The 13,727-nt window shown below is 42.1% G+C and overlaps 1 protein-coding gene across 3 annotated transcripts in view; it reads left to right on the forward strand.

The window, feature by feature from the left end:
• The window catches only part of acot7 (acyl-CoA thioesterase 7), a 281,598-nt gene that overhangs the window by 82,373 nt on the left and 185,498 nt on the right, over window positions 1–13,727 (forward strand). The window lies entirely within an intron of this gene.

Below are 13,727 nucleotides of genomic sequence, written 5' to 3' on the forward strand. Positions count from 1 at the left end.
CTGTGTTACTGAATTAGTAGTCCAGCGATAAAACCAATAGGCCATCACCTTCCCAGGCAATCTTACCACACTGCGAAAAAAAGTCAAAATGGTGTGCTTCATGCTGTCATGCAAAGGGGTAGGACCTCATCACACTGGCCAAACCCCAATGCTCCAAAATGGGGGCATCATCTTCAAAGGGTGCCCCGATCAGAACCCAATTAACCCCCCCCCCCCCCCACCGAACCATGAAGCTCTCAGGCCCCCCCCCCCGATCTGAATTGGCACTTCAGTACCTCCTGCTCCCCCGATCCTTTGCCCTTTTGTGCCAACCTGGCAGTGCCAAACTGTGCCGGGGGCACTGACAGGTCAAGTCCCTCTCCCTTGGGGGTTATGCTTACACGTTCACCTCACTGTGGACGTGTTGTAAATGGCATCAGCGTCCGCTGATCATCCGGTGAGGGAGGATATCCTGGAGAGAGTGCTCGCTAATGACATGCTAATGTTGTAAAATGAGCTTTCTGCAGTCCCGCGGCGTGTTTCACGCCTCCCCACTAAGATCAGAACTCGGAAACTTGCTGGTGTGAATCGCACTGTCCAGATTTTGAGCACATGCCGCCATTTCCACAAATGGGAGCGTGGGCTCAAAATCATCCACCTGTGAGTCAACAAATGGAAAATCTGCAATTAAAACTAAGTGTTAGGGAGAGGGAGAGAAATTCTAAAACAAAGACAAATTTTCCTGAGCACTTCCCTTAAAGCAATGTTTTGCAGCATCTGACAACAGAAAATAATCGGAGCAGAATTTATTAGCTGTCTGTCATTTCCAATTAGCCTCAGGTTTCTGGAAAGTGTGTTGTATTCTGTGAAGGAGACTGAGATATACTGAATGGGCATATCACATATTTCAGTAACCCACTCTCTCACTCCATTGTGTTAGCTAGTCAATTTGATTTTGATTGCGAATTTTCTTTTATGTAAGTGTAAGGAGATAGCTGTGTGGACAGTGACTACACCTTGAGTACGCTATAAATTTGCAAGCAGTCAAAAGAAATTAAGGATGAGAGCGGCTTTTGGTTAGCTCGATGTTGTTCTCAGAAAGAGACACGCGACATTTCCATATCGTTGCTATAGAGACTGTCCTGTCAAGATTGTTTTGGTTGGGTGTGATGCAAATCTTGTTCCCAAAAGCATACTGTCAGATTCAGTTTGAGTCAAGACCCTTGTACATTTTTAGCTGCATGTAATTATTATCTTGTGGTAGTCCAGAAACAAGAAATGGTTTGCACAACCCCTTACCATTCTGTTTCTTTTTGTTTGCACGCTAAATGCTTTTGAAGATGGCGAAAGGGTTCAGTTCCTGCAAAGTTCAGTGAATAATTAGAACAGGTTGCTATGGCTCAGTTAGTGGATGAAATTTGCATATGTATAAAAATGAAATGTGGGAGAAGAGTTAGAAATGGAAAGAGACCTCATTTCACTTTTGACTCCTATTCTGATCATTGTATTGAGATGTATGCCTGTGTTGCACAAACACATCATTAACAGATTATGAAAAATATATATGAATAAATAATTGCATCATCTTTCTTCGGAATGATTAATCTTTCCATTCATCTGGGAGCCTAGATCAGTTTGTGGGAAAATGATGTAGGCAGATTTATCTAAATTATGCCTTTGTCCTTTGTAAATTGTAATTTACAATGGTGTCAGGAAGAATTAAGAAATACTTCACATATATAAAAAAAAGTTTGCATTACAGGAAGGCAGATTTTCTGTGTGGGCTAAATAGCAGTGAGATTATAACTCAGTGAATGCCTTTCTGACTTCACTGAACAATGCACAGGATAAATTGTTTCCCTCAGAATGTTCAAGGGACTCGAATTCTTGCATAGCTAGGATCGCAGTTTATTTCCTTAATAAGATTGTGTTGTCTTTTTTTGTAGTATAAATATTGAATTTATTAAGTAGAACCTCTCCCTGAATAACTACTCTGCAGTTACAAAACTCATTACTCTAACATTCTTCTAGAATCAGCAGTCCAGAAATAGCTCTAAATGGTTTTTGGAAATCCACAGTTTTAGTTTTTCACAAACATAGGAACAGTGTACTAAATATAAATGGAAAGGGGTCCAATTTTCGTTGGCTGTTATTTGGAAGGAGATTTCGTGAAAGTAGGGAGTTTGCAGCCTACTGCCCCATTTGATTTGTGTTCACTATTTTCCATTGAATGCCTGACCCTCTAAGAATCATAGAATCTGTGTGGAGCAGAAGGAGGCCATTCGACGCATCGAGCCTGCACTGACAACAATCCCACCCAGGCCCTATCCTCCTAACCCCACATATTTACCCTGCTAATCCCCTGACACTAAGGCTCAATTTAGCATGGCCAATTCACCTAACCGCCCCTGGCGCTGTGAGGCAGCAGTGCTAATCATAGTGCCTCTGTGCTGCCCGTATGGCTGTAAATTCTATGTAAGATGGGGTCGATGCAGTAAGCATGTCAGCTCATGGGACTTCCTAGAGCTATCACCGCTGACGGAACGAAGAAACTTAACCAAGTAGCAGAATTAAATTTGGAAGGACACTGAGCAAAGCATGAAGTATGCATTAGTATCACAATGCAAGCACTTTGACCATGGCACCCGTCAGAATGTAGTTTAGTCTGCCTCACTTTTGAGCCTATTGAAAATGTCACATTTTAGAGTGCGAATGATGTGCGTAACAAGCTAACATTACTTATAGAATTGATAGCAAGATTGCCAGTCCCCCTTCCAGCAATGGATAAGTCCTGAAAACTGACAGTGTTAAAAACTAGGAAACTGAGAAGGTAGGAAGTTTTGATGAATCACCATATATGTGAAATGCCTGCCATACATAAAAAGATTTGCATTTTTCAGGGGCTTCACAACAAATCCTCTCACTTGTCATGTGTGCACTTCATCCAGCCCACTCTTTTCCCACCCCCAGAACTGCCTTGAAATAGCATAACCTCTGACTCACCATGGGCAACCCATGAGTTATACAACTTTGCATCACTCCATCCTTATTGAAGGCTGTCATCAGTTCTCGGGAAATCAGTTAGTGCATGTTTCTCAGGACTTGGGTTTACTTAATATTTAGATGTCATATTAATGGGTGGTACATTGAATAGAAAGAAAGAGTAACTTTGCAACACCTTTTGGGATGTCTCAAAGCAGTTTACAACAATTGAGTTATTTTTGAAGGGCTGTCATTATTGTGATGCAGGGAGATGCAGCAACTGATGTCCATAGTAAGGTCCCGTGCATTGCAGTGAAATAAATAAGAAGGAAAGAGCAGACATATATATGAGCCTTTCATGACCTCAGAATATCCCAAAGCACTTTGCGATCAATGACGGAACTTTGAAATGTCATTGTTATAATAGGGAAATGTGGCAGGTTTGTGCACTATAATCCCACTGGCAGCAGAAATATGAGTGTCTGGATAATGTGTTTTGGTGTTGGCTGACAGATTAGTATAAGACAGATCAACGGTAGAACTCCCCTGCCGTTGTTTGAATAACACCACAGCATTTTTCACGTCAAGCTTGAATTAGTGTCTCATCCAACATTGGACACTGCAGCACTCCTTCAATACTACACTGAAGCGCTGATCAAAATCGTGTCTCTGGAATGGGGATTAATCCCAGAACCTTTCAGGTTTGAATCCCACCATGGACAAAATACACATATATTTGAATTAACATCACCATGCACAATCCAGTATGTTATTTTATACTGAAGTATCACCTAGTGATTCAGTCCACAGAATTAGAGAATGGCTACAGCGTAAAAGGAGCTGGCACACATTGTCTCTGCTGATTCTAAGCAACAACTCAACCAATCCAGCTCCTCCACACTGTTCCTATGGCTTTGGAAATGTTTTCCCTTCAGGTAATTATTAATTCTGAAAGCCACAATTCGATCTGCCTCCACCACACTGACAGTGCATTCCAGGTCTCAAATAAACTATGTTTACAAAAAAGTTTTTCTCCATACTGCCATGGGTCCTTTTGTTACCCACTTTAAATCAGTGTCCAATGGCTCTTGACCCTTCCGCAGACGGAAACAGTTTCTTCCTATCTCTTCAGTCCAGACCTTTCATGATTTTGAACACCTCTATCAAATCACATGTCAACCTTCTGTAAGGAGAATAGTTTCAGCTTCTCCCATCTATCCCATGTAACTGGAGTTCCTCAACCTTGGAAATGGTTTCCTAAATCATATCTGCACCCTTGCTAATATCTTCATATGCTTTCTAAAGTAGTAGTTATGTTTAGATCTCATACTTGGCATGGCCTTGAGTAAATGTAGCACTATATCACAGTCAATGCCACGGCTGACCTTTGAAAGATACTTTATGGCCAGGATTTTCCAGCTCTTGCCGCTGCGATATCTTCTGATCCAGCTGAAGGTGACCACCACCACCACCTCCACACACACACACACCCCCCCACCACACACACACACACACACACACACACACACACACACACACACACGCTGGGTTCCCTGATGGCATGGCCAGCGGGTAACACAAATGCCTATTGACTTTGGCGGGACTGAAAGATTCTGCTGGCAAGCCACTTCTGCAGTCAGAAAACCCTGGCCTATGAGTGCAGGTGCTTCCTTTCCTATATTATGCCAGCATTGGTCCAACTCTGTTCAGGATATTCAATCTCAATGCCCCTTGCGTTGGATATGCCATTGGTACAGTATCCCATTTGCCCAGCAATTTCAGGAGAGATGGGGAGAAGATTACAGGAAAAACTTTCAATAACAATCTAAGGAAATTTAAACTAGTGAGCATATTTATTTCTTTAGATATTATTAGCACTCACATTTGTTAAATATTAGGAAGAGTGAGTAATTTTAGACTTAGGAATACAGATGAATAGCCATGGCGCTTAACATAGGACAGCATCAAGGTTGAAAAGAGAAGAGTCAATGATTAAATAAATCTGCATATAGTTAATAGGTAATTTTGATGGCTACTATCTAGTGACACTACGAGACTTGATTTGTTATTGTCACATATATTAACATACAGGGAGAAATATTGTTTCTTGCACGACATGCAGACAGGGCACACCGTCCAAAGAGAAGGAAATGAGAGAGTGCAGAGTGTAGTGTTATAGTCATAGCTAGGGTGTAGAGAAAGTCTGACAGCCACAGGGAAGAAGATGTTCTTGAGTCTATTGGTACATGATCTTTTGTATCTTTTTCCCGATGGAAGAAGGTAGAAGGGAGAATGGCCAGGGTGCGTGGGGTCCTTAATTATGCTGGCTGCTTTGCCAGGCAGTGGGAAGTGTAGACAGAGTCAATGGATGGGAGGCTGGGCTATATTCACGTCCTTTTGTTTCTTGTGGTCTTGGGCAGAGTAGGAGTCACACCAAGCTGTGATATAGCCAGAAAGAATGCTTTCTATGGTGCATCTGTAAAAGTTGGTGAGAGTCGTAGCTGACGTGCCAAATTTCTTTGAGAAAGTAGAGGTGTTGGTGGGCTTTCTTAATTATAGTGTTGGGACGGGGGGCACCAGGACAGGTTGTCGGTGATCTGGACACCTAAAAACCTGAAGCTCTCGACCTTTTCCACTTTGCCCTCATTGATGTAGACAGTGGCATGTTCTCCTCTATGCTTCCTGAAGTTGATGACAATCTCCTTCATTTTGTTGACAGTAAGGGAGAGATTATTTTCGTCACACCAGTTCACCAGATTCTCTTTCTCATTCCTGTACTCTGTCTTGTCATTGCTTGAGATCCAACCGACTTATGGTGGTGTTGTCAGCAAACTTGAAAATCGAATTGGAGGGAAATTGGGTCACACAGTCATAGGTGTTTAAGGAATATAGTATGGAGCTGAGAACACAGCATTGTGGGACACCGGTGTTGAGGATAATCATGGAGGAGGTGTTGTTGCCTATCCTTATTGATTTGGTAATGAGTTAGGAAGTTCAGGATCCAGTCACTGAGGGAGGAGCCGATGCCCGGGCCACAGAGTTTGGAGGTGAGTCTCATAGGAATGATGGTGTTGAAGGTTGAACTGTAGTCAATAAATAGGAGTCTAACATAGGTGTCTTTGTTATCTAGGTGTCCCAGGGTTGAGTGCAGGACCAGGGGGATGGCATTTGCTGTGGACCTGTTGCAGTGATAGGCAGTATGCAACAGTTATTGGTCGTTTACAGTTGGGGAACGATTACAAATGAGGATTACAGATCAGGCTTACCAGGCTGATTTCTGGAGTGGTAAGTCTGTTATATGAAGAGAGACAGTCAGTTAGGATTATATTCATTGAAGTTTAGAAGAGTGAGAGCGGATCTCATAGAAACTTATAAAATTCTGTCAGGATTAGACAAGGTCGATTCAGAAAGAATGTTCCCAGTGGAGGGGTCTCCAAAACTAGGGGTCATAGTTTGAGGATGAGGGGTAAACCTTTTAGAACTGAGGTGAGAAGAAATTTCATCATCTAGAGAGCGCTGAATATGTGGAATTCGCTACCACAGAAAATAGTTGAGGCCAGAACATTATCTGATTTCAAGAAGAGATTAGATACAGCTCTTGGGGTTAAAAGGATCAAGGGATACCAGGGGAAAGGGGGGAATTAGGGTATTAAATTTGATGATCAGCCTTGATTATAATGAGTGGTGGAACAGGCTCAAAGGGCCGAATGGCCTACTCCTCCTTCAAGTTTCTATGTTGGCAGACTTGTCAATAATTACTTTATAACTATGATCTGAGAGGGAGAACAAAAGACACAAATAAAGAAAAAGAATAAACATATGTTGTTCTGTTCCCATTTCTCAGTTGCCATCTGTGGTCTTGTAAAACACATTAGCTGATAAAGCATTGCTCCAGAAATCAGCCATGAGTGCAGTCAGGAATTTCATAATTATCGTTCAGTAGTAATTGCACGCAGCAGCATGAATTTAAAGTGTGGCACAAAATTAAGCAAATAAATTGACAACGGTGATTGTTTTTCACCCTGAGCTGTAATGTAAAGAACTCCTTCAAAAATATGCCTGACACAAAATATTCATCATACTAAAAAAGAAAAACATTGATCTTCCTCCGTCGGACCAGATTTGTCAGTACTAAAGTAATGGTAATTTATTGTTAATAATATAGAATCCCTACAGTCCAGAAGAGGCTTGTTGAGTCTGCACCCACTCTCTGACAGAATATTTTACCCAGGCCCTCTCCCCTGTCCTATCCCTGTAATCCAAACATTTCCCATGGTCAATCCATCTAACCCACACTAAGGGGCAATTTAGCAAGGCCATTCCACCTAACCTGATCATCTTTGGACATGGGAGAAAACCAGAGCACCTGGATATGCAGGTTAAATGGATTGGCCATGCTAAATTGCCTCCTAGTATCCCAGGATGCGTTGGTAAATACGTGCAGGTACAAGGTAACCAGACTCCATCTTCACTGCAGGGATTCTATGATTAAATCTGTTTTCACCATCTTGGGTTGGCTCCTGGTTAAGCAAAATGTCAATTTTGAAATTCTTATGCGGACATGTGGAGCTGTGAGGCAGCAGTGTTACTATGCCACCATGCCGCCCATAATGATTAATATTTCTAAAACAAGTGTCACTTTGTTCTTGAACATAGGCATCAGTTTCTCAGGTGGCTTTGTGATTGAGTGTACATCTGTTGTTTTACATTGAGTTCTTACTCTGTGCATGAAAAGAGACTTATTAAATTATTGTAATAAAGTACCAACTAAATTCTTTGTGGAATAAATTTGTTTAGAGCCAGGTTTGATTTCGGACACAAAATGGTTGTCCTGCTTGGCGTGTCAGAAACATGAAGTCTGAGGCTCATTGAGAATTGGACTGTGGAGCATATCAGCGTAATGTTGATAAATTGCATACTCCGCTCAGTTCCGTCAAATATTGGATCATGGTTTGCAAAACTGGCCAATCATTAGGATATTTAAGGGAATGATGATTAATAGAAAATATTCTTCCATCCTATCTTGAAAATGCTGACTCATGCTGGTATATGATTTTGTGGGTGCTGGCTGTCCTGCATTATTATCACATGGATGTCTTCCTTCAAGACAATGGGTATCACATCAGGTATTTATGCCTGATCCTTTCCTTGTGTGGAATCAAAACTTGTAAATTTTCTTGCTGAAAGTCACTGGGCAGTGGACAAAATTAGTAACCCTGGCTGATTTCCTTACTCCATCCTCCCTAGTCTAGAAATGCTGAGGTGAATTGTAGCACTGATCCAGCCAAGGCGGCACATACCAAGGATTGAATGCTTTGAAAATTAAAGTTTTTTTTTGGCGTCTGTGCAAGGGTCAGTGCAAAATGAACTGTTGGTTTTAGGCCAGTGCTTTGTATTTGGGCTGGCAATACAAGAATTATTGGAATGCAATACACTTCAGTGAATTGTGTTGTTCCTCAAACATAAGATGCTTTGTAACACCTTTGTTAAGTCACCTACAATATCAAAGGAAGCGTTGGCAGGGATGTAACATCAAATGACTTATTATCCATCTCTCGTAATTACAGTAATCCAGCCTCGGGGATGAGGTGACAGACATAACCCTCAAAGTTGTATGAATAGATGCAAGAAATAGTCATAAAAATTTAGAGAGGAAATATCACCTTTATTTTGAAACCAAATTTGTTTTTGAGACATCCCATAATAAATGACTGAGTTGACAAAAACGTAAAAAACTGCAAATCTGAAATGAAAACAGAAACCAGTGTAGACTGTGGACACAGTTGATGGAGAGAACTCAAGTCAGTTGATGTTTTGGGTATAAGACCCACCCTCACTTATAAAGGGACAAATAGCATTTAGGAAGAATCAGGAAAAGAGAGAAGAAAATATATAGAATGACCCTGCACACACACACACACACACACAAGTGGGATTGCCTGCAAAGTGCTCAGGTGAGATGGATAAAAGGCAAAAGTGGTATGTGCAGGAGATACAAAAACCCCTATAAGATGAACCATCATTAAAGAAATTAGGTGTGCGAGGATAACAAGAGGTAGAAAGATGAGGTGATGGATGCTTTTCAAGCTTGCATTACGCATCACTGGAACAGTGCAGAAAGTCAAAAATAGAGAGAAAGGTAGGAATGGGCTGGAGAAACACTGGGTTAATAGGACACGGACGCACGGCTTAAATAGAAGTCCTGCATCTGTCTATTATGAGGTATCAGCAAGTAAATGATGATGTATCAGGTCCTTTGCCCAACAACACACAGGAGCAAGAGTAGACCATTCAGCTTGTGGATCCTGATCTTCTATTCAATCAGATCAAAGCTGATCTATACCTCAGCTTCTATTCACCCACCTATAATCCATATCCCTTCATTTGCCCATCTCAGAAAAATGTGACAGTCGCATTTTGATTTAATTTGATTCAGCATCGACAGAACCTTTGTGAGAGCTGCAGATTTCCACTATTGTCTCTGTGGGAAAGTGCTGCCTGATTGCATTCCTGATTGACCTAGTTTTCAATTTAAGATCGCATACCTTTGCTGTTGACTCCCCCATCATTTGTGCATCTACTGTTATCAAATCAGTTGATAATTTAACCCCTTCCTCCTCCCTGCCTCAGTTAGATCATTGCTCAACCCTTTAAGCTCAAGGGAATACAAATTAAGTTGACGTAGTGTGCCCTCAGTAAATGCTGGAATCATTCTGGCAAAACTGCATCAATCCCTGAATGGCCGATTTGTCCTTACTGAGATTTACTGCTAGTTTCAGCCCAAAATGAGATGCAGGTTTTTTCTGACCAAGCCTGGAGGTTTGGACTTAAAGAAACATTTTGCCTATGAAAGTGACCATCAAAGAATTTCCATAAATGTCTCCTGAATTGTCAACCACTGTGGGGAATCATTATTAATTTGTCTCTATTATAAGCATCTTCACTGGAATAATCAAAAAGGTTTTGCCTCACAAAATTTGATAATTCTGTCTTGTTGAGATTATACCCAATACCTTTGTTTAATAATCACAAATTAATTTGTGTCTTTTTAGTGCTTCGTTTACTGTTTAATTTTCTCTGGCCTTTGTTAATAGTTTCAGTTCTCTCGCACATGAAGCCCATAAAAATGTGAAATGTTTAACTGGTCCATTGACCATCTGGTAGAACTGCACATGAGGCATTAGGTTTGTCTGTGCGAGAATGTTTTATCCTTATGACTTAACAGAATGGTTTTACGAGAAGCAGCAACTTAAAATCCAAGACACTGAACAGTAATGGGACCACGTATGGGTAAAATATTAGTTTAGCCCTTCTGGTGCTAGGAGCACAGTGACAGAGTGGTTATTCTTCCAGGGACCCAGGTTCAATTCCAGCCTTGGGTGATTGTCTGTGTGGAGTTTGCACGTTCTTCCTGTGTTTGCATGGATTTCCTTTGGGTGCTCAGGTTTCCTCCCATACAAAGCAAAGTTTATTTATTCATGACAAGTAAGGCTTACATTAACACTGCAATGAAGTTACTGTGAAATTCTCCTAGCCGCCACACTTCAGCACACCTATTCAAGTCAATGCATCTAACCTTTCAGAATGTGGGAGAAAGCCAGAGCACCCGGAGGAAACCCACGCTCCACACAGACAGTGACCCAAGCTGGGAATTGAACCCAGGTCCTTGGCACCGCGAAACAGCAGTGCTAACTACTGTGCTACCGTGCCATGCTCCAAAGATGTACAGGTTAGGTAGATTGGCTTGCTGAATTGTCCCTTAGTATCCATAGTGTAGGTTAGTTGGATTAGCCATGGGAAATATGTGAAGTAGTGTACACAGTAAGAAGTCTCACAACACCAGGTTTAAGTCCAACCAGTTTATTTGATAGTAATCCCACAAGCTTTCGGAAACAGTGTTCCTTTGTCGGGTGTGTGGATGGTTCTGATCAGAGAAAGGCATATAAAGACACACACAGTTTACGGAATACTGATCAGAATGCAAGTCTTTGCAGCTAACCTGCTATTCAAATCTTAAAGATGCAGACAATTTGAGTGGAGATAGTATTAGCATAGGTTAAAGAGATGTGCATTGTCTCCAGATAGAACAGTAAGTGAGATTTTACAAGCTAAGGCAAGTCATGGGGGTTACAGATAGTGCGACATGAACTCCAGATCCCGGTTGAGGCCGTCCTCCTGTGTGCGGAACTTGGCTATCAGTCTCTGCTCAGCGACTCTGCGCTGTTGTGTGTCGTGAAGGCCGCCTTGGAGAACGCTTACCCGAAGATCAGAGACCTTGCCTGGGCTTGTAAAATCTCACTTACTGCCCTGTCTGGAGACAATACACATCTCTTTAACCTATGCTAATGCTATCTCCACTCACCTTCTCTGCATCTTTAAGACTTGAATAGCAAGTTAGCTGCAAAGACTTGCATTCTAATCAGTATTCTATAAACGGAGTGTGTTTTTATATGCCTTTCTCTGATCAGAACCTTCCACACACCTGACGAAGAAACACCGTTTCTGAAAGCTTGTGGGATTACTATCAAATAAACTGGTTGGACTTAAACCTGGTGTTGTGAAACTTCTTACTGTGTTTACCCCAGTCCAACGCCGGCATCTCCACATCACAAATATGTGAAGTAAGAGGGCCAGACCAGGGGAGAGGACCTGGGTATGATGCTGTGTCAGAGAGTCAGGCAGACTTGATGGGCTGTTTGGCCTCTTCTGCACTGTAGAGATTCTATGATTCTGTAAAATTTCAGCTATGGAGATCAATGATTAGAGATTGTGAATTTCAGTCTATTAAAATAATCGGACAGAAAGTTGTGCGGGCTGCAGAGTTGCATGAACATGCTGAGATGTGTACCTGAATTCCTGATAGTACCTCCTGATATGAGAAGTATCACCTGGAGTGCTAAGTCAAATAATATCCCAATATATACACATTAGGCGTTTGCGGTTTGCTCCCAAATAGTCTCATTTTTTGCTTGTAATATGACAGCTTCCATAACTGAGCATGTGCTTCTTTTTGACTGGAACTTGACCTTATCCACAAAGTGTCTTGGATCTGACATGCTCGAGGTGCGCAGTAAGTTTTACAGCTGGTGTTTACACCAAAGTCCAAGTAGGTTTTTCTATAATTTCTAACCTTTTCAAAATTGTCGGAAAAATAATGTGCTGTCATCCAAATTCAGGGTGAAAAGTCTTCATTAAAAATAAATCACTCAAAGGAAAAAACAACCATACAAAAACAAGCAATTAGCAGAACGAATACAGATTTGGATGGGGGAACCAAATGTAATATTTCCAAATTTGCTGGCGGCACACAACTTGGCAGGAAAGGGTGGTGAGGAGGATTTTAAGAAGCTTCGGTGTGACTTAGACAAGTTGAGTGAGTGCGCAAATGCACGGCAGATGCAGTATAATGTGAATAGTTACGAAGTTATCCCCTTTGGTCGGAAAAACAGAACGGCAGATTATTATTTAAATGGTGATAGATTGGGAAATGTTGACATACAATGGATGTCCTTGTACGCCAGTCACTGAAAGCAAGCATGCAGGTACAGCAAACAGTTAAGAAGACAGATGGTATATTGGCCTTCATTGCAAGAAGATTAGAGTACAGGAGCAAGGATGTCTTACTACAGAATCTTGGTGAGACAGCACCAAAGATATTGTGTGCAATTTTGGTCTCCTTACCAATATTTGCCATAGATGGAGTGCTGCGAAGGTTCATCAGACTGATTCCTGGGATGCCAGGATTGTCATATAGGAGAGATTAGGTTGGCGGGGCCTGTGTTCACTGGAGTTTAGAAGAATCATAGACTGTAGATCATAGAACCCTACAGTGCAGAAAGAGGCCCTTCGGCCCATCAAGTCTTCACCAATCACAATCCCGCCCAGGCAAACCCCCCATATCCCTACATATGTACCATATCCCATACCTGCCTCCTTAAGAATGAGAGGGGATCGCATTGAAACATATAAAATTCTGACAGGGCTGGACCAACTGGATGCAAGGATGTTGTTTCCTGGGGTCTAGAACAAGGGGATCGTGGTCTCAGCATATGAAAAAGGCCATTTATGACTGAGATGAGGAGAAACGTCTTCATTGAAAGTGTGGTGAGCCTGTGGAATTCTATGGAAATGACCTGGGCAATTCAGAATTTTCACAGCCCGTGGGCAGGAATGCAGATGTTGATCACAGGGCTGCCTGAGATCATCATGCCAGGAGTGATCTTCAGGTTTGCCAGGGCTTGAAGGAGCAATCCAGCCACAGCATCCCCGTCCCGGGGCAGAAGGCGAGGTCAACACCTTTCTCCCATCTGAGCTCACCCAGGACCCCTGACGCACCCTTCCTGTGCAGCCTGATAGCAGCAGTGGCAAGTGGATCTGCTTCCTTAAGCCCCCTAGGGCCCAAGGCATTAGGTCATGGTGTCAGTGCCAAGATACCAGGGGACAGTGCACCATGGGCAATGCTGAAGTGCATGGCCTGAAGGGGGGCTGAGTAGGGGATCTGAAGCAGAGTATGGCTGAGTGGGGAGTCTGAAAGGCAAGTAGGGTGCTGAGGGGTTGTACCTATGTAACAGGATAATTTGTGCTTAATTCTGTGTGATGTACAGCCCTACGTTCCTATGCTGTGTTTTCTATATTCTTTCTGAGAAACACGACGTACTGTTGTAACAATATAGGTCTCATTTCTGTAAAATTAATTGGGAATGCTTTTGCCTTCTATTGTTAATTCAGCAACGTGCCAACTCTGAGTCCCATTGTATAGTTTTGTG

The sequence above is a fragment of the Carcharhinus amblyrhynchos genome, chromosome 30 (genome assembly GCF_965287045.1).
Source record: "Carcharhinus amblyrhynchos chromosome 30, sCarAmb.v2.hapA, whole genome shotgun sequence".
Classification (NCBI taxonomy): Eukaryota; Metazoa; Chordata; class Chondrichthyes; order Carcharhiniformes; family Carcharhinidae; genus Carcharhinus; species Carcharhinus amblyrhynchos.